The sequence below is a fragment of the Mustela nivalis genome, assembly GCF_964662115.1.
Source record: "Mustela nivalis genome assembly, chromosome: 1".
NCBI lineage: Eukaryota > Metazoa > Chordata > Mammalia > Carnivora > Mustelidae > Mustela > Mustela nivalis.
In genome coordinates this window covers 72250527-72268944 of record NC_139020.1, presented here as the reverse complement: position 1 = coordinate 72268944, position 18418 = coordinate 72250527, and the positions used below count along the sequence as shown (strand labels likewise).

The 18418-nt window shown below is 33.7% G+C and overlaps 2 long non-coding RNA genes across 2 annotated transcripts in view; one reads left to right on the top strand and one right to left on the bottom strand.

The window, feature by feature from the left end:
- The window catches only part of LOC309854363, a 470028-nt gene that overhangs the window by 1059 nt on the left and 450551 nt on the right, over nucleotides 1-18418 (bottom strand). The window contains exon 13 of the long non-coding RNA XR_014306183.1: nucleotides 2234-2309. This is a non-coding gene — a long non-coding RNA (uncharacterized lncRNA). The remainder of the gene's footprint in view (nucleotides 1-2233; nucleotides 2310-18418) is intronic.
- The window catches only part of LOC309854373, a 331707-nt gene that overhangs the window by 208143 nt on the left and 105146 nt on the right, over nucleotides 1-18418 (top strand). The gene's annotated exons all lie outside the window — the stretch shown is intronic.

The window sequence follows — 18418 nt, the reverse complement described above, 5'->3', positions numbered from 1 at the left end:
TTTGTTTGTACAATTATCAAAGGTTTCCTGCCAAGATGGGGTGTTCTTTGGTTATCATCAGGCTCTAGAAATAATGTTGGGTTTTAATCCATTGTTAGAATTATCATAGTTTGAGATCATACTCAGATCCCCTTCCAAATAGTAAAATTATTTTTATCCAGTGGGTGTACACACACATGTGCACGCACGCACAAAATCTGGAAGGAAATAAAGTATTTTGATGCAGTATTTTTTTCTTTGTTTTGGATGGGGTTGAGTTGAAAAAGGAGACTGAAATTTGGGTTGGTAGTTAAAGGGAGTTTAGCCTAGTGTGAAATGCTTTGTTTTTCAGTACTGTATAGATGTTAATTGTGTACTTAAAATTCATTAAAAAAAAGTCATATCCATTTTTCTAGACACCTTTATTTAGGTGTGAAGCTTGATACTACACTTTTTCAGACAGTCGTTTTGCTTCACAGAATCCTTGATCTAGGCCTGCTTCACAACAGCTTTCTTCTGCCTTGTATCACACACATTCATCCTTTCTTCATTTGTGAAATGAGAGCAAGGGGTCACACCAGGTGTCATAAGGTTTCTGTGGCTCTAATGTTGTATGATTTTTTTAGCTTTTGTAACTAGCAGGGTTGCTAACTGGTCTGATTCTCATTGTGCTCTGGGGGTATGTACACACGAAAAATGATTTTTTTTTTTAGTTAATTTCAAGATCACATAGCCAGTGACAAAATCACAAGCAGGATTTTGTTCTTTGACTCTCTCTTTCAGAGGTTTCTTTTGTAATGCGTCGGGAAACCCTCACTTCCCGAAGTACTTGGAAAAACTTGGGTTTATTTCTCAGTGTATGATATATTGTTTCAAATGATTTGAATTTACTGACATCGGGAACGAGATAGGACACTAAATGCTTGTATTTATTAGCAGGTTATATGCAGTACTTGATTCCATACTTTTTTCTCAGTCTGGTAATTCTGGGGTGTGTGTGTGTGTGTGTATGCTAACAGGAAAATACTGGATAACAGGTGTCTGTGATTTCTTCTGTCTCACCCTGAAGAAACAGCTGTGTCGATATGTTGTTTTAAGATGTTTCTATGTATTTCTCATTTTGATCAATAAATAGTAATGGGAGATAAAGGAGAAGGATGGAGCTGGGTGGGGTGAATGAGACCTTCTAGGGATAATGAATTAAGATATGTATACATTGCATGTATATTCTTACTTCCGAACAGTAGTTCTGGATATGAGCACCAAGAGAGGTATTTGGTGTAACACACAGGGAAGGTGTCTTAATTTCACAAATATATGCTATATTCAATTTAGAAAGAAAAATTTAATTGAGGAAAGAGGCAGAAGTTCCTGACAAGTTCTATGTAGCTTCTCATGATGGTAAGCATTTACATTCTAAGCGTTTCTCCCCCATTATAAACAACCTGATTTTCATCGATGAAAGCAGCTGACAGAAGCTGCTGAACCAGTTATTATACTTTATCAGGCATTGCTAGCAGAGATACCACTTTCATTTTTGCCAGCATTTGTAGTGTAAATGAGGAGCAACCTATCGTAAAATAACGCTAAGAAGATCAAAGGAAGCAATCCCTACTACCAAGCTAAAATCATTCTGGGAAAATGTTTTTGATTATGGTTAATAATGTAATCAAGCCAGAAACCTGTCTAGAAGTTGGAGTTACAGCAGAATTACTGCTAATATTATGGGGTACCTAATTGGCAGTAATATGGCAAGAAAGTTTTGGACATATGAAAACAAGGGGCTAATAAAATATTTACAAAGAGCTCTGCAGTTTTTGTTAGAGTACTTTGTATATTTTCTCAGAAAAAACAAACCAGTGTTGCGACTAGAGACTTAGAATTAAGGCAGGAAGAGGAAAGCATAAAAAGAAAAAAAGTGGTCATCTAAAAATAAAATCTTTGATTTCATTCTTTAAAGACCAATTACTTTTCTGTCCCCTGTGGGAGGAAAAAAAACACATTTTTCTTAATAGCAAAATCATTCTAAGACTTTTCTGATTCATTTTATATTTAGCAGATTACAGCTTTAGTCATCAGTAGGAAAGAGCCTCACAAACTGACAGACCTGAAATCATGTCCTTTGATTGTAATTGACAGAAAAAGCATTTAAGGTAAAGAAAAAAAATATTTTATTCATCTTTGATTACACTGTGATGTGATTTGGTGACATAATACAGCTGAGAACTGAGGCAAGAAAGGCAATAATTCCTACTTGAGGGTTTTATAGGATGCAGCCCTCAGTCGTCTTCCTACCAACGCCTCCAGCTACAATGTCTCCTTGATGGCGGCTAGACAAATAGATATACAGAGAGTTAGAATTTAAAAGGCAAACAGCTCTGAAATAACATTTCTTAAGGCAACGTATTTCAGCATTAAATGCTTGACAACTACACATTTGACTGGACCTAAAATTAAATCTATTCAATTTAAACATTTTACAGTACAAAATACTACCATTTAAGTAACACTTTTTTAAAATAATGGAAAATAAATGGTTTAGCCACAATAGCGCTCTAAAGAGATGCATGCCTTTTTATGTGTGTGTATATTTGTCAGTGACTGAGTATATGATTCAACCCATCCATATGGAATTGGGGTTTTATTTTTATATTTTATTTGATCGTTCTCTTCATTACTCTTCTCTGACTCATCTACTTTCCAGATAGGGTGTTGTCATATATATTTTAGACATTAAACAACAGAGGTAAATGCAAATGTAACTGTAAACAATGTCAGACAATTGGCAAAGTCATACATAGAGCATCACGTGTATTGCCCTGACAAATATGTATGTCATGAAATAAATTTATATACTAGGATTTAAATAATGACCATGAGGCTTGCTTCAACATCTTCATTTTTTAAGTGCCATTATGAAAATCACTTCTCTGCTCATTTACTAGTGACTTCCTAATACTCGGATTTTAAAAGATCTAACTTAAACTACTGAAGAATATGTATTTTGTGAAGAAATAAAACAATATTAGGAAACATATAAAAAGAATCTATAAAATAAAATTTAATAAATTTTTTTTAACAATCAGATATTTGAAGAGTTAATATCTTAAAGTCATACAGGACTTGCAAGACTGCTAGGTCAGAGAACCTACTGCTTAGCAATATTTTTAGTGATTAAGAGAAGATCTGAATGTCACAAATGTGTGTGTGTGTGTGTGTGTGTGTGTGTGTGTGTGTGTGTAGCCATATGGAGAATTAAATGAATATCCACCAGAGAATGACTTATGATAGAGTTACATTTTCCAAAGGAAGATTATGAATTGTCAGTGCATGATGATATTTATATATGTAAATCAAGTATTTGAATCTGCAAGTTAATTGTGTCTAGAAATGTCAGCCTAATTACAAACTCTTATGCTGTATTTACTTGAATGCCCCCAAAGCTGTTCAAAACTAAAAATTTCAACTCAAAGAAGGTTGTTTCAGCTATCAGAAATGGACTCTATTAATCATACTTTTAAGGGTAATATAGCTATCACCTACTCAAGTACAGGTGGCAAGCAAGAAAGCTGTTCAACCTCCCATGGAAAACATGTCCAGTGTTCTTCTGGTTTGGCTCAGAGTTCTGGATTACCTGTTGTCAGTGAGCTCCAAGAGCATATACCATATTGGATTAATAATTTGAATTTATATCCAAAGAGACTTACATAAAAAAGTTCTAAGACAAGTAAGAAGTATAGGGGTTGCTATGTATACTACCCTCCCCTCCATAGAGATCAACTTATATTTCATTCTGTGGCAATATCTGCTCTTAGCTCATATGAACCTTTAAGTATTTTTCAGTGGTTTGGTTTAGTTTGCTCGAATCTTAATTTCAACTGTTTTTTATTTTTCTTTTCTTAATTACTGGGACTATAATGAACTTTCAAGACATAACTGATATGCATGTGATATCAGTTCCTGTCCAGCATTAGGCAATGTTGTTTGCATCCTTTTACATCAAGGAAAAATGCTAGTCTTTTCATTAATGCTCATTTACATATACATATGTGTACCTTGTGTGTATCTCTGCTTCCAAATATTATAGAAGTAAAAGAAAAAGCAAAAGAAGGAGGAATAGTGATTTACTTTTTGGAACCCAACTTTCCATTTTAGCCTTGAACAACTTCTTTTTCATTAAGAATGGAAGATTCAACTAAAACTATCTTTTCTTTCTTTTTTTTCTAAAAGTATCTTTTCTTTCTTCCTTTTTTTTTATTCATCTAGATTTTTCATTTTCTATTCCATGTGGTTAGTGCCATAAGTCTTTTGACCAAGAGAGCAATACAGTGGCAGCCTCTTTATGAGATTTTTGCAAATAGTACTTGGAGACATTTCATATCATGCTCTTACCCCAAATTTACATTTCAGTTCATCATCCACAAGGCAATTGTCTATCATGGAAAAACAGTTTTGAGAAATGTAAGAAGGCTTAGATTGATGAACCATTTTCATTATTTAAAAGTCTTTCACAAAATTGTTGATCTTCATTTTCCAAATTCACTCATATAAAGGAAAAACATTTTTATCAAAATATTTTACTCAGTATCACCATTTAAACAGAGCAAAAATCACATAGTCTAACCATAGGGCAATGTTAAAACTTTATTGAGTTATTTACATAATTTTTCATATATTTCTTTGATACTTCTTTAGATAAAACAGTGTGGAAAGTAAGAAGAACTATGACTAGATTCATAGATTAACAATAGGTTTATTATATATTTATATTTATTACTTAATATTATATTTATATTATTTATATAATATATGTATTATTTATATTTATGTAAATGTAAATAAATATAAAATATATATTATGTATTATATGCTATATATTTATATTTGATTATATATTAATGTAATAAATTATATATTAATATACATAATAGAAATGTAATATAATATAATAGATAATAGATTAATCTGAAATATCCAGTTACCCACTTTGATTTAATATTTAAAAGATTATAGTACTAATGCTTTCATTATTTTCATTTTGCTGTTTACAGAAGGTAGTGTTTTGTCCGGGAACCTCCATACAAGCTAGAACTCACAGTTTTAAGAAATTTTGAAAATTATGTGTGACAGCTCCAGTTATATCAGAAAACTTAGTCTCATTAAGACTAGTCATTTTTTTCAGAATATATTTGCATTCTGATAATTTAAGAGCTCTTGCCTTATAACCACTGAAGTTTAATATTTGTTATTGAAGTTTAGTAATTAAAGATTTTTTTATTTATTTGATAGACAGAGATTACAAGTAGTCAGAGCAGCAAACAGAGAGAGAGGAAGGGAAACAGACCTCCTGCTGAGCAGAGAGCCTGATGTGGGGCTCGATGTGGGGCTCGATCCCAAGACCCTGGGGTCATGACCTGAGTCAAAAGCAGAGGCTTTAACCCACTGAGCCACCCAAGCGCCCTGAAGTTTTGTAATTAAAAAAAGCCCTTAGAAATAATGACTCATCCTAATTATAAATTGGAAATAATTGATGTCATTGGTAAGCTAAAATCAACTGAGTAGAAAGGTTTTTTTCATGAGACTTTTATTTTAGATAACTGGGTCAGAAGTGGAGAGAAAAAAACCTTAGCAGCAATCATTTGAATGTGGTTTATTTGATTTCTTTTCTTTTTTTCCCCTTTGTTCTTTTTTTTTTTTTTTTTGGTTTATTTGATTTCTTAAGATCAATCCACATAGATTCAAATGGCATGATTCCCAGAAATGCCATGCCTTGATAAGTATAGAGCCATTATCTCTTTCACTAAATATTTCATTCTACTCACTTTTATGTAATTACATGTAGACTTGGCCAAAGAATCAATAAAATAATGTATTTGAAAAATTAGATTCTTTCTGTATTGTGGCTAGTGTTGGTAATGCTGCTATAAACATTGGGATGTATGTGTCCTTTAGGATGAGTATTTTTGTATCCTTGGGTAAATACCTAGTAGTACAATTGCTGGATTACAGGGTAGTTCTATTTTTAACTCTTTGAGGACTCTCCATACTGTTTTCCAGAGTGGCTGAACGAGTTTGTATTCCCACTAACAGTGTAAGAGGTTTCCCCTTTCTCTGCATCATCATCAACATCTTTTGTTTCCTGTGTTGTTAATTTTAGCCATTCCAACAGGTGGGAGGTGATAGTTCATTGTAGTTTTGATTTGTATTTCCCTGATGATGAGTGATGTTGAACATCTTTTCATGTGTCTGCTACCCATCTGTATGTCTTTTTTTGAAAAAATGTCTGCTCATGTCTTCTGCCCATTTTTAAACTAGATTATTTTTTCTTGGGTGTTGAGTTTTATAAGAACCCAAATGTTCATTGACCTATGAATGGATAAAGAAGATGGGGTAGTCACATCATACTCAGCCATAAAAAAGAATGAAATCCTGCCATTTGCAATGATGTGAATGGAGGTAGAGAGTATTATGCTAAGCAAAGTAAGTCAGCCAGAGAAAGACAGGTACTGTATCATCTCACTCATATGTGGAATTTAAGAAACAAAACAAATGAACACTGTGGTGGGGTGGGGTGGGTGAAGAGGTAAGCCAGAAAACAATCTCTTAACTATAGAGAACAAACTGAAGTTTACTGGAGGAGAGAGAGGTGGGAAGATAGGCCAGATGAATGATGGGTTTTAAGGAGGGCACTTGTAATGAGCATAGGATGTTTTATCTAAATGATGAATCACTAAATTCTAAACCTGAAACTAATATTACACTGTATATTAACTAACTGGAATTTAAAGGAAAACATGAAATTAGATTCTCACCTTGAAAGCTAGATTGCAAATTTAAACAAGTTGAAATCTATTATAGTACTGTTCTCAGCAGTTTGACATCTTTAAATAATGATCTAAAAATGAAACTCTAAATATACTAAATGATATTGAAACTGTACTATGTTCAAACTTTAGGGAAAAAAAAGTAGAGAATAAAAATGTTGAACTAATACAAAATCATGATTTAAAGCACATTTTGCAACAGATGTGCTAATGTATATATAAAATTATAGTTTGATATTTGAAAGAAATGGAAGAACGTGTGCGTAGATGATAGCCAAATTATCCTTTTGGACCTATTAATGTTAAAATATATTCAGTCTGTCTGAAGGATGATATTAGTATTTTTCTCAGATGTATTCAATTTCATAGTGCTATTTTTTTTTCTAAAAATACATGATACTGCCAAGCTCACTAATAGACCCAGTGCCCAGTGATATTTTGTCACAAAAGGTAATTTGTTCCACTTCTAGATCACTATATCACCTTATATTAACTTAATACTGATAATTAATAGCTGAATCCAAAAATGATACACTAGTGTATGTTTATACTTTTAAATTATTAAATTTACCATGCCAGTAGTATATTTTTAGGATGCATTAAAAAAATAAGATCTTGAATATTTTAAATAAAATAAGTTATGGCTATAAAAATAGAATTCTTAAAATTTACATTTGAATGATAAGCAATTTGGGGGATAATTATAGTTCACAGTCTACATTCAATGCATTTTGATATATGTATAATTGCTCTTAGTAATATCCCTCAGTTGGATTTTTTTGTAACAACAATAACAATTTATTGCAAAATTAATTCTTTGGCACAATTTAACATTTAGTGAGGTGAAGTCAGAGCGAATTGATTTTTACAGCAGGCCACTTGTGCTCTGGCTTTCTACATTCAAGTACTAATTGTTTATTATAGGTCACTTCAGAATTTAGTATAAAAATAAATTAAATTGTTGCAAGGTGCATTTAGTAGAAATAGTTTGATATTTTCAGCTCATGGGGTTTTATTTAAATAAAAAATGGTAAAGTAATGCAATCATCTTTGGTTATAAAAGTGATGGATGAATTGAAAACATTTTTGAATCAGGTCAATGGTACTGATGATTAGTACATTGTTAATCAAGTTCTTCAGATTGCTATCAAATGCTTTAGCTCTTTTGCTCAGGCTGGTGAGAGGATCATGAATATTAAAGGGATTCAAATGGATGTGCTCTCATGTAATATGGAGCACTACAAATGAAACGACTAAATGAGGGCAGACTGTAACTCAATGTACTGATATATCTCTTAAATAAAGAAGAATGTCTAATCAATTTCTTTGCTCACATATAGCAACTATATAGAATTTTTTTTTGCTTTTTTATAATATATATTTTAATCATGTTGACAAATCAATGGACATAATGCATGAAAAATATTTCTTAAGGAAAAGTTTTATGTAATAGTTAATTAGGTATCATTGGTGACTAGAATTTAAAAGATTCAAATAAGAAATTAAGATAAAATGTATTTATTTTATATTGTATGTGTGAGGCAAAACTGAAAACTGCTAAGAAATGTCTTCTTAAAGGGAGATATACTAATGTTCTACTTTATCTTTTTATTTAGCAATAATCTCCTTCTTTTTAAATCTATGCTATTAGAAACGTGATACAACATAGTAGAAAGTTGTTTTTAGTCATTACTAAAAGTGAAATTTTATTTTTTGAACCAAAGTGGAAGAAAAAGATTTTACAGAACTCCTTAAATGTTTAGAGTTTATGTCACTCATAGAGCATGTTTTTTAGTATGAATAAGTATGTAAGGAATTATAAAATACAAGTCATTAAAACATTGCATATTTATGTATAAAATAGAAATAAAATATTTATAAATGACTAAATCTTAGCAATATCTAATAAATGGTATATATTTTTGGCATTTAAATTAATATTGCTTATTGTTGAAATTGAATTTGAGCAAATATATATTCATCTAATAGAAATATCCTGTTTGGAAAGAGTAACACATTAATTTTGTAGCCTATAAATCCAGCACAGATTAATAAATTGTGTTAGTTGATTTTCTATTTAGAAAGAGGTAATATAGATTTATGATTGAATGAAATCTTAAGAGAATATAATTCCAAGGGAAAATGTGTTTTGGTGTGCAAGATATCTGACAATGATGAACTTTTCAGAAAGATCCAAGGTTTATGAAATTATCTGATGACTCTAGTTTGAGGATGAGAGAGGATACTGGGTATCTGTGGTTGCAAATGGGTGAGATAAAATAGTGAAGAATAGGGCAATTTTTGTAAGGCATAGATTTTGAATTTTCCTAGATCCAGCCTTATGAATGAAGACCAACGGTTAATATATTATACCCATATCCTTATCCTCATAGTCAGAAAAAAAAACTACTGAGTGTACTATTTTGAGAATGTCTGTACCTCAAGTTTTCATTATACCCATATAAAGTAGAAAAATGGTTGATTATCTCTTAAAATTTCATAGAATTCATAGGATCATAGAATGGCAGAATTTTTAAGCTACAACAAAATTTGGGAAGCCACTTTGTCCAAATAAGTCATTTCTTAAAAATGAGAACAGATAAGGGGAGGTGAACCATGAGAGACTATGGACTCTGAAAAACAAGCAGGGTTTTGAAGGGGCGGTGGGTAGGAGATTGGGGGAAACAGCTGGTAGGTATTAGAGAGGGCACGGATTGCATGGAACACTGGGTGTGGTGCAAAAACAATGAATACTGTTACGCTGAAAAGAAATTAAAAAAAAAATGAGAACAGGTAAGAGTCTGGTAAAGTAAGCATGCTCAAGTTAATTAATGGTAGGGTCGAGTAAGTTATTCCATCAAGGTAGTGGTTCTGTGATTAAAAAACACTTCACTAAGGTGGTGACATTTAATTCAAAGCTTGAGGATATAACAGAAAATTGGCAGATTAAGAATGAACAAAAAGAATGTTCCAGTGCATAGGAGTGATGTGTTGAAGGATCTGATATGACCTGCATTTTTGAGAAATTAAAAGGAATTCAGTATACATTGAACAAGTTGTGGAAATTGGTGAGAAATGAAGATGGAGAAATTGGCAAGGACAATTCATGGAGATCATGAAAAAAAAAACCTGGAATTTTATTCCAATTGCAATGGAAAACTATTGAAAAGTTTTGAACCAGGTTTCTAAAATGCTGTGATTCTTTATTTCAAAGTTTAAATAGTGTTTACTTACTGTTATGGAAAAATTAATTGGAAGGTGATAAGAATGCAAAAATTGAAATTAGTCAGCAAGCCTTTTCAGTCTTCCAAATAAATTCTTGTGGTTTGGATTAAGGTGGTGCCAGGGAAAATGAATGGAACTGAAATATTCATTAAAAGTTGAGGCAACATGTCTTGGCAGCTGGTTGTGATGGATTGGGAAAGGTGTTAAGAAGAAAAAAAGCATTTACTCCCAGATTTCTGACATTCAAACAAAACAACCTGGAGTAAATGGACATTTAATTTACTGAGAAATCAAAGATATGAAGTGGAAGAAATTTGGGTAGAAAACCAAGGATTAGTTTTAAATATATAGTTTTAGAAATATAAGTTATTGAATAGAGAAGCTCTGTAGGCAGTTGGAAAGAAGAGCTACAAATTTGAGATCTTTTCAAACCTTTCCTGGAAAGTGAATACAGAAGGATTAGAGAAGATGGCTCAGAGTAGAACTCTGAAGATCCTTAAAATGTGGATGTTGGGTAGAGAAAAATGAGCCCTTAAATGAAACTAAGGAGTACTCGGGAAGAAAATCAGGTGTTCTAGAAGAAATTTAGTGTTTCAGAAGCCAAGAAAGGGAAGTAGGATTGAAGAGTAAGTTCAAGTTTGTTGAATGCTATTAAGAACTTGTGGTGAGTTGAATCGTGTTCTCCAAAGAGACGTGTTCAAGTCTGAACCTTCCTGTGAAAGTGACCTTATTTAGTTATAGAGTCTATATATATACAATCAAGTTAAGGTAAGGTTATCCAGGATTACGTACAATGACTGGAATCCTTATAAGAAGAGGAGATTGCAGACACAAAGAGAGGGAAGTAATGTGAAAGCAGAGGCAGAGATTGAAAGTGATGCAGGTATAAGCAAAAGAATGCCAAAACTTGCTGGGCCACCAGTAGCCAGGAGAGAGACAAGGGGTGGTTTCTCCCTCAGAGCCTCCAAAAGGAACAAATCTTGTGCCAAATCTTGAATTTGGACTCTTGGACCCCTGAACTGTGAAAAGATAAATTTGTCATTTCTAGCTACCCAGTTTGTAGTAATTTGTTATGGCAGATTTCTGTACATTGATTTTGTATCTTGTGACTTTACTGATTTCACTTATCAGTTCTAATAGTTTTTTTGGTGGAGTCTTTTGGGTTTTCTTTCTGTCCACATCTCTCTCTCTCTCTCTCTAGATATATATAGATAGAAATATAGTATAATGTTATCTTCAAATAGTGAAAGTTTTACTTCTTTACTGTTTTGGGTGTCTTTTATTTGTTTTTCTTGTCAAATACCATAGCTAGGACTCACAATACTAATTTGAATAAAAGTGTTGAGAGTGAACAACCTTGTCTTGTTTTTGATCTTAGAGAAAAAGTTCTGTTTTTTTTTTTCCCCATTGAGTATGACATTAGCTAGGGGTTTTTCGTATAAGGATTTTATTATGTTCAGATATGTTCCCTCTAAACCTACTTTGTTGAGGGTTGTTATCATGGACGGATGTTGTACTTTGTCAAATTCTTTTTCTGTATCTCTTGAAATGATCATATGATTTTTTTTCTTATTGATATAATGTATTACATTAATTGGAATATTGAAATATGCTTGAATCCCAGAAATCCCAATTGATAGTGGTGAATGATTTTTTTAATGTATTGTTGGATTTGGTTTGCTAGTATTTTGTTGAGGAATTTTGCATCTATGATCATCAGAGATATAGTCTTGTAGTTCTCTTTTTTGGTGGTGTCTTTATGTGGTTTTAGTATCAGGGTTATGTTGGCTTCATGGACTGAATTTGGAAGTTTTCCTTTCTCTTCTAATTTCTGAAATAGTTTGAGAAGAATAGATATTAACTCTTTAAATGTTTGTAAATTTTTTCTGTGAAGCCACTTGGTCCTGGATTTTTGCTTGTTGGGAGTTTTTTGATTATCAATTCAATTTTATTACTGGTAATCCATTTGTTAACTCTTATTTCTTCCTGGTTCAGTTTTGGTAGGTTATATATTTCTAGGAATTTACTCAATTCTTCTAGGTTGTCCATTTGTTGGCATATAATTTTTCAAAATATTCTCATAATCCTTTATATTTCTGAAGTATCAGTTGTTCAATTGTTATTTCTCTTCATTGCTGATTTTGAGTCTTTTTTTTTTTTTAGTTTCTATATCATTGATTCCTGCTCTAATCTTTAGTATTTTATTCCTTCTGCTAATTTTGGGTTTTATTTGTTCTTTTTCTAGGCTCTTATAAGTTTAGGTTGTTTGAAATTTATCTTGCCTTTTTTTTTTTTTTTTTTTTTTTTAAGAGAGAAGTGAAAATGAGTGTGGTGGAGGAGTAAAGAGACAGAGAGAGAGAGAGAGAATCTTAAGCAGGCTTCATGCACAGCAAGGAGCCTGACCTTGGGTTCTATCTCATAACCCTGATATGACCTGAGCCAAAATCAAGAATTGGGTGCTTAATTGACTGAGCCACTCAGGTGCCCTCAAATTTTTCTTGCTTCTTGAGGTAGGCCTGTAGTGCCCGTAGTTGTATACACTTTCCTATTACAACCACTTTTACTGCATCCCAAAGACTTTGGACTTTTGTGTTTTCATTTTAATCTGTCTCCATGTAATTTTTTTATTCCTTATTTGAGCTCTTGGTTGACCAATTCATTATTTAGTAGCATCTTATTTAAACTCCATGTATTTGTGCTCTTTCCAGATTTTTTCTTGTGGTTGATTTCTAGTTTCATAGTGTTGTGGTCAGAAAAGATGCACATATGACTTTTGTCTTTCTGAATTTGTTTAGAATTGTTAAAGCATGGGTATTCTGCTATTTTAGAATGGAATGTTCTGAATATATCTATTAAATCCATCTGGTCCAGTGTGTCATTCAAAGCCACCATTTCCTTGTTTATTTTCATTTTAGATGATCTATCCATTGATGTAAGTAGGGCTGTTAAAGTCCCCTAGTATTGTTGTATTACTATAAATTAGCTCTTTGATGCTTGTTATTGTTTTATGTATTGGGTGTTGCTCTGTTGGTGAATAAGTATTATATTTTCTTGTTGGGTTGCCTTTTTAATATATAGTGTCCTTCTTTGTCTTTTGTTACATTCTTTGTTTTAAAGTCCATTTTGTCTAAATACTATTTTTTGATAAATATTTCTTCATCCCCTCACTTTAGATCTACATATGGCTTTATGTCTGAAATAAGCCTCTTATAGGCAGCATGTTTTTGGATATCTGTTTCCTTCTCCAGATTAGAGAAGTTTTCTGCAATTATTTCTTAAAATAAATTTTCTTCCTCCTCTTTTGTCTTCTTCTTGGACCTCTAAGTTAATGTTATTATGCTAGATGGAATCACTGAGTTTCCTAAGTCTATTCTCATTTCACATACTTTTTCACTCACCTGCCCAGCCTTATTACTTTTCATTACTCTGTTTTCCAGATTGTTAATTTGTTACTCTGTTTCTTCTAGCCTGCTATTTATTCCATCAAGTGTATTTAAACTTTCAAGTACTCTGTTCTTCATCTCTGATTGGTTCCTTTCTTTCTCTTTGTCTCACTGATGTCCTCCACCCTTTTCTCAAATCCAGTGAGTATCTTTATGATGATTTCTTTAAATTCTCTATCAGACATATTAATTGTATCTGTTTTGTTTAGGCTTTGCTGTGGCCTTTGTTCTGTTCTTTCACCTGGGACATAGTCCTCTGTCTCCTCATTTCATCTAACTCTCTGTGTCTGTTTTTTTGTGTTAGGAAAGTCAGCTATGTCTCCTGCTTTTGAAAGTAGTGTTGACTTTTAATAAGGTGGCACTGGCCCTCCTCCACAGGAGACAAACAACTGTTGCAGAGACAGGCTGGTGAGGCTTTTCTGCAAACTACATGTGGCCATGTGTGCCAGTTTAACAGGGTGTGCACATCCTCCTGGTAGGTGACCAGTTGCCACCCCTTGGACTAAAGTCCTGCAAAATATGTGGGTTGGGAGATGAAATGTTGTTGAAGTTTATGCTGGTCTTCTAGGGGAAGGAACCCACAAGGTAGGGATTGAGGCAAGCATGACTGGAAAGGGTGGATTCAATGAAGTGTGTGTGTGTGGTGAAGGGGCTGGTGTAAGAAAGGTAAATGAGTGTTGGTACTGTGCTGGTTCCTGCAGGTGGCTGTGAGTTTATGCTGTGGGGCAGGGGACAGAAATGGCATCTGCAAGCTTCTTTTTTCCTGGAGGGGGTCTTCCTACAATGCCTGCCTTTCCAGGACACAGTCTGAGATGAGTAAAGAACTCCCTCCCATAAGCCTCAAGTATTTTTCAAACTGCAGCTTCTAAGTTGGATCTTCACAGGATGTTTACAATAGTTTGTTTAAGGGCAGGAACTCAGCTTCCTAATTCATTCAGGCGTCTCACAGAGCTGAGTCAGGTGATTTTTAAAATTCCAGGCTTTAAGTCCCTCTGGTTTTAAGAACCCATGAAATTTAGCCCCTCTTGCTTTCAAAGCCAAATGTTGTATGGATTCGTCTTCCCTGTGTGGGCTGGTTTTTGAGCCAAAGAGTCTGGTTCTTGCCTTTCTCTGAGCCCCCAGTTCCTTTCTGGCCACAGAAAGCCAGGGTCTTTTATCTCCCCACTCTTCCTACACTCTATGAAGTGGCCTCTTCTCTACATTTAGTTATAGGGTTTTTTCTGCTAGTTTTTGAGTAGTTCTCTAGGTTATTTATGCTGATGTATTAGCTACCTGTATTGGTGTGACAAGGTAAGTTTAGGGTCCTCCTACTCTGTTATCTTCCCAGACTTCTTCCAGAAAACCCTTTGGTTTTTTTAAGGTTCAAAAAGAGGTGGGAAAAGAGGTAGAGAGTGGCCATAGAGGTTTTGTTATTATTATTGTTTAATGAGGTCTAGTAATGGTTGCTAATGGCAAGGACACAAAGTTATAGTAGAGGAGTAGAAATTGAAAATCTCCAGGAGGGGCTGACTGACAAAAGTAGGTTTCTGCAAAAACATCAGGGGCAACGGTTCAAGCTATAGGTACTCTCAATTTTAATTAGATAGCAGGAGAGAAATGGTGAAATTTCAACTGGATTTGTATGCTGAAGAGATGAAAATTATTATGTTAATAGCTTTTATTTTCTTGGTTAAGAATGTTGCAAGATCACCTGTTGAGTGTTAGAGGATGAAGAAAAGCTGGACATTCCAGGGAAAAGAAAGAAGGTGCAAAATTGTAGGTATAAAGTAGAGAAAAGCAAATTTGTAAGATTGCCTGAGTAGTATGTAGTATTGACCTGAGGATACTGGTCACAAATTGATAGTGAAATCAACCTGTCCAGCTGGAGATTAAAACCCAAGATTTGAAGAGACTTTTGAGAATCTGATATCTAATACAAAAACTCCCTTAATTTTATTCTGACTTGTGTTTTGCTTCCCATTTATTGGTGATTATCTTGAAGCATCCTGATTCTCTAAAACAATACAAGTGAAAGACTCTATAATCATCAGGGTAAAAAGGAAGATAATATTTTTGTTGCAGCTCTTCTAATGCTGTTCATTGAGCTTCCAATGATCCAGTTGGTACCTACTAAAATAAGGCTAATACAGTAATGCCCAATAGTCAAAACTTAAGAGAAAATAACTGAGAGACTAATGAATATTAAACATAAAGCTATAACCATAACCCAGATTAATGTAGCTTTTAGACTATTCTTTTTATTAGTTTTATATGTAGTTCAGTAGTATTTGAAAAGGGATGGTAAAAACCTAGAAGCTCTGAAATTCCTAAAAATATTTGGGAAGTTAATATCTTGGAAGTCTTTCAAAAAGATGTGATTGAAAGTAACTACCCTTGATTGAAAAGTATACTGCTTCCACAATGTAGTGTAGCCCAATAATAATTTATTTTGAAAGCTGTAATTCACTTTTGACATTATCATTTGAGGCCTTGGATGCTGTCAACTGTAATGATTGGCTCTAAGCTACAATGGAAAATTTCCTGAGAACATTAATTCTTAATAACAGCAGTCAGACAGTACAAAGTAAAATGTGTGGAATCACATAGTTTAAGTCCAAAGCACCCGATGACATAAATCAGAATAGCAATCTATCATTAAAAACATTGTAATCCTTGAGCTACAAATGAATAAGGGAGGAAAAATAATTTAAAATAAAATAGCTGTGAGATTTCACTGTTTTAAATAGCTTAACATGTCATGTGCCTTAGCTAAACACTGGAGGAAAAAAAAAGGCAGATTTCTTGAGCCTTTAGATAGCACTTAATAAAATTTTTAGAATTTTTAAACTGAGTCAGGTGTATAAGTTTGGAATTTAGAATGGGAGTTCATTTAACCTAGCAGTTAAAAAAAAAATATCTAGAGGATGTTGTCACCTGTTCTTTAACTCAAAATATGATCCTCAAACAGTACGAAAGATTATATGAGAATAAAGAGATTTAGACTTCATTTTCCTATTCTTAACATGATTATTTCAGTATAGGATTTTTTGCTGTGGAAGGCCTTCAGGATTGTCTATGTATTACTGCAGGTGATAGGGAACAGGAACTGAATACTTAATAGGAGATAAAGACCTACTTGCATCCCATTTCTGCTGAGAGCTGGTTGAATTTGGAATATGTAGAATTAACTTGTGCTACTTTGCCAGAAGGACTTCTGTTGAAGAAGTTTTTAGAGCAATTCTGCAAAACAAAGGGTCTCATTACTTTTGCCTAATTAAAATGAGGAAGCAAACAGTAGAAATGAAAATAGGGTGGTATTACATGACAGTCCCTTATTAGGTCCTTTAGTTTTTTTCCAGGTCTCTGGAGAGTAACTTTCCACTATGGAGGCCAAGTTCTATGAGTTTCCATTCATCCGAGCTGTACCTGGAATAGAATGTGACTAGCATTTACTGGGCTATGTATTGGACCAGAATCTCCCCCCAGATTTTAGATAAAAGTGGGGGAAAAGTAACTGTTATGGTCAGAATTGAATGTTCTATATAAGGATTAAAGAAACAGGAACATTAAAGGAGAGATTTGTGAACTGATAGAAAAAATTGAATATTGCTAATGCCATCTTTTTCTTGCAGAACCAAGAGCCTAAGACTTATTGGGGTCAGAAATGAAGATGGAGTAGCAGTAGAAGGCAGGGAGGAAGAGGAGAAAGTGCAGTTGAAAATGTTGGGGGAGGAAAGCAGAGTAGAGAAAGGGAAAGAAATCTGAGTAGGGAATGACACAGAGAGCACTGAACAATGCTTGTCCTCAACCTCTGTTTAAGACCTCTTGTTTAACTAGACTTTAATCACAAATCAATAACTACCTCACAAGCAGGAAAGAAGAATTTTTAAAATCAGATATTGTATTACTTAAAAATTCTTCATTCTGATAAAATAAATGCCCAATATACACAATACATACCTCATTTTCATTAGCCAGGAATATAAGGTCTTTTTTGTCTTATTAAAAACAATGGATTGATATAATGGGAGGGAACTCTGCTTTGATAATTTAAAACATTTTCTAATGAATCTTTGCACATCTTTAATATTGGAAGGGTGCTTGGCCTTCATTATGAAATTTTCATAGACCACAGAGGAGCCAAAAGAGGGAGCCCTGCATGATCATTTCATTGCAAGAGATTAGGACCCAAATTTGATTGTGGCACATTATTCTCATTTTCTTTTCTTTTCTTTTTTTTTTTTTTTTAAGATTTTATTTATTTATTTGTCATAGAGAGAGAAGCGAGAGCAAGCACAGGCAGACAGAGTGGCAGGCAGAGGCAGAGGGAGAATAGGCTCCCCACCAAGTAAGGAGCCCGATGTGGGACTCGATCCCAGGACGCTGGGATCATGACCTGAGCTGAAGGCAGCTGCTTAACCAACTGAGCCACCCAGGCGTCCCCATTATTCTCATTTTCTAATGCTTCCTGATTATCTTCTTTTAGTAGTTTAGGCAGCTTGATTTAGCATGTAAAAGAAATGTCATTTATTGTTTAATTTAAAGAATGTTTCCCTCCCCTCTGACCTGCCTATTCTCCTTAGATGAAGTTTCTTTTACTTGTTATAATCATCTAAAGTTTTTCATTATAGAAAAGTCCATAAAGGGTGCCTGGGTGGCTCAGTGGGTTGAGCTGCTGCCTTCAGCCTAGGTCATGATCTCAGGGTCCTCGGGTCGAGTCCCACATCGGGCTCTCTGCTCAGCAGGGAGCCTGCTTCCATCTCTCTCTCTCTCTCTCTCTACCTGCCTCTCCATCTACTTGTGATCTCTCTCTATCAAATAAATAAATAAAATCTTAAAAAAAAAAAAGAAAAGTCCATAAAGCTTCAGTGAAATATTATACCTGGATAATCTGTGCTACAGGTATATAAATTATTTATAAAGTAAATTAGGTCTTATGTGGGTCTATCTTCACATTGTAGTGTGTCT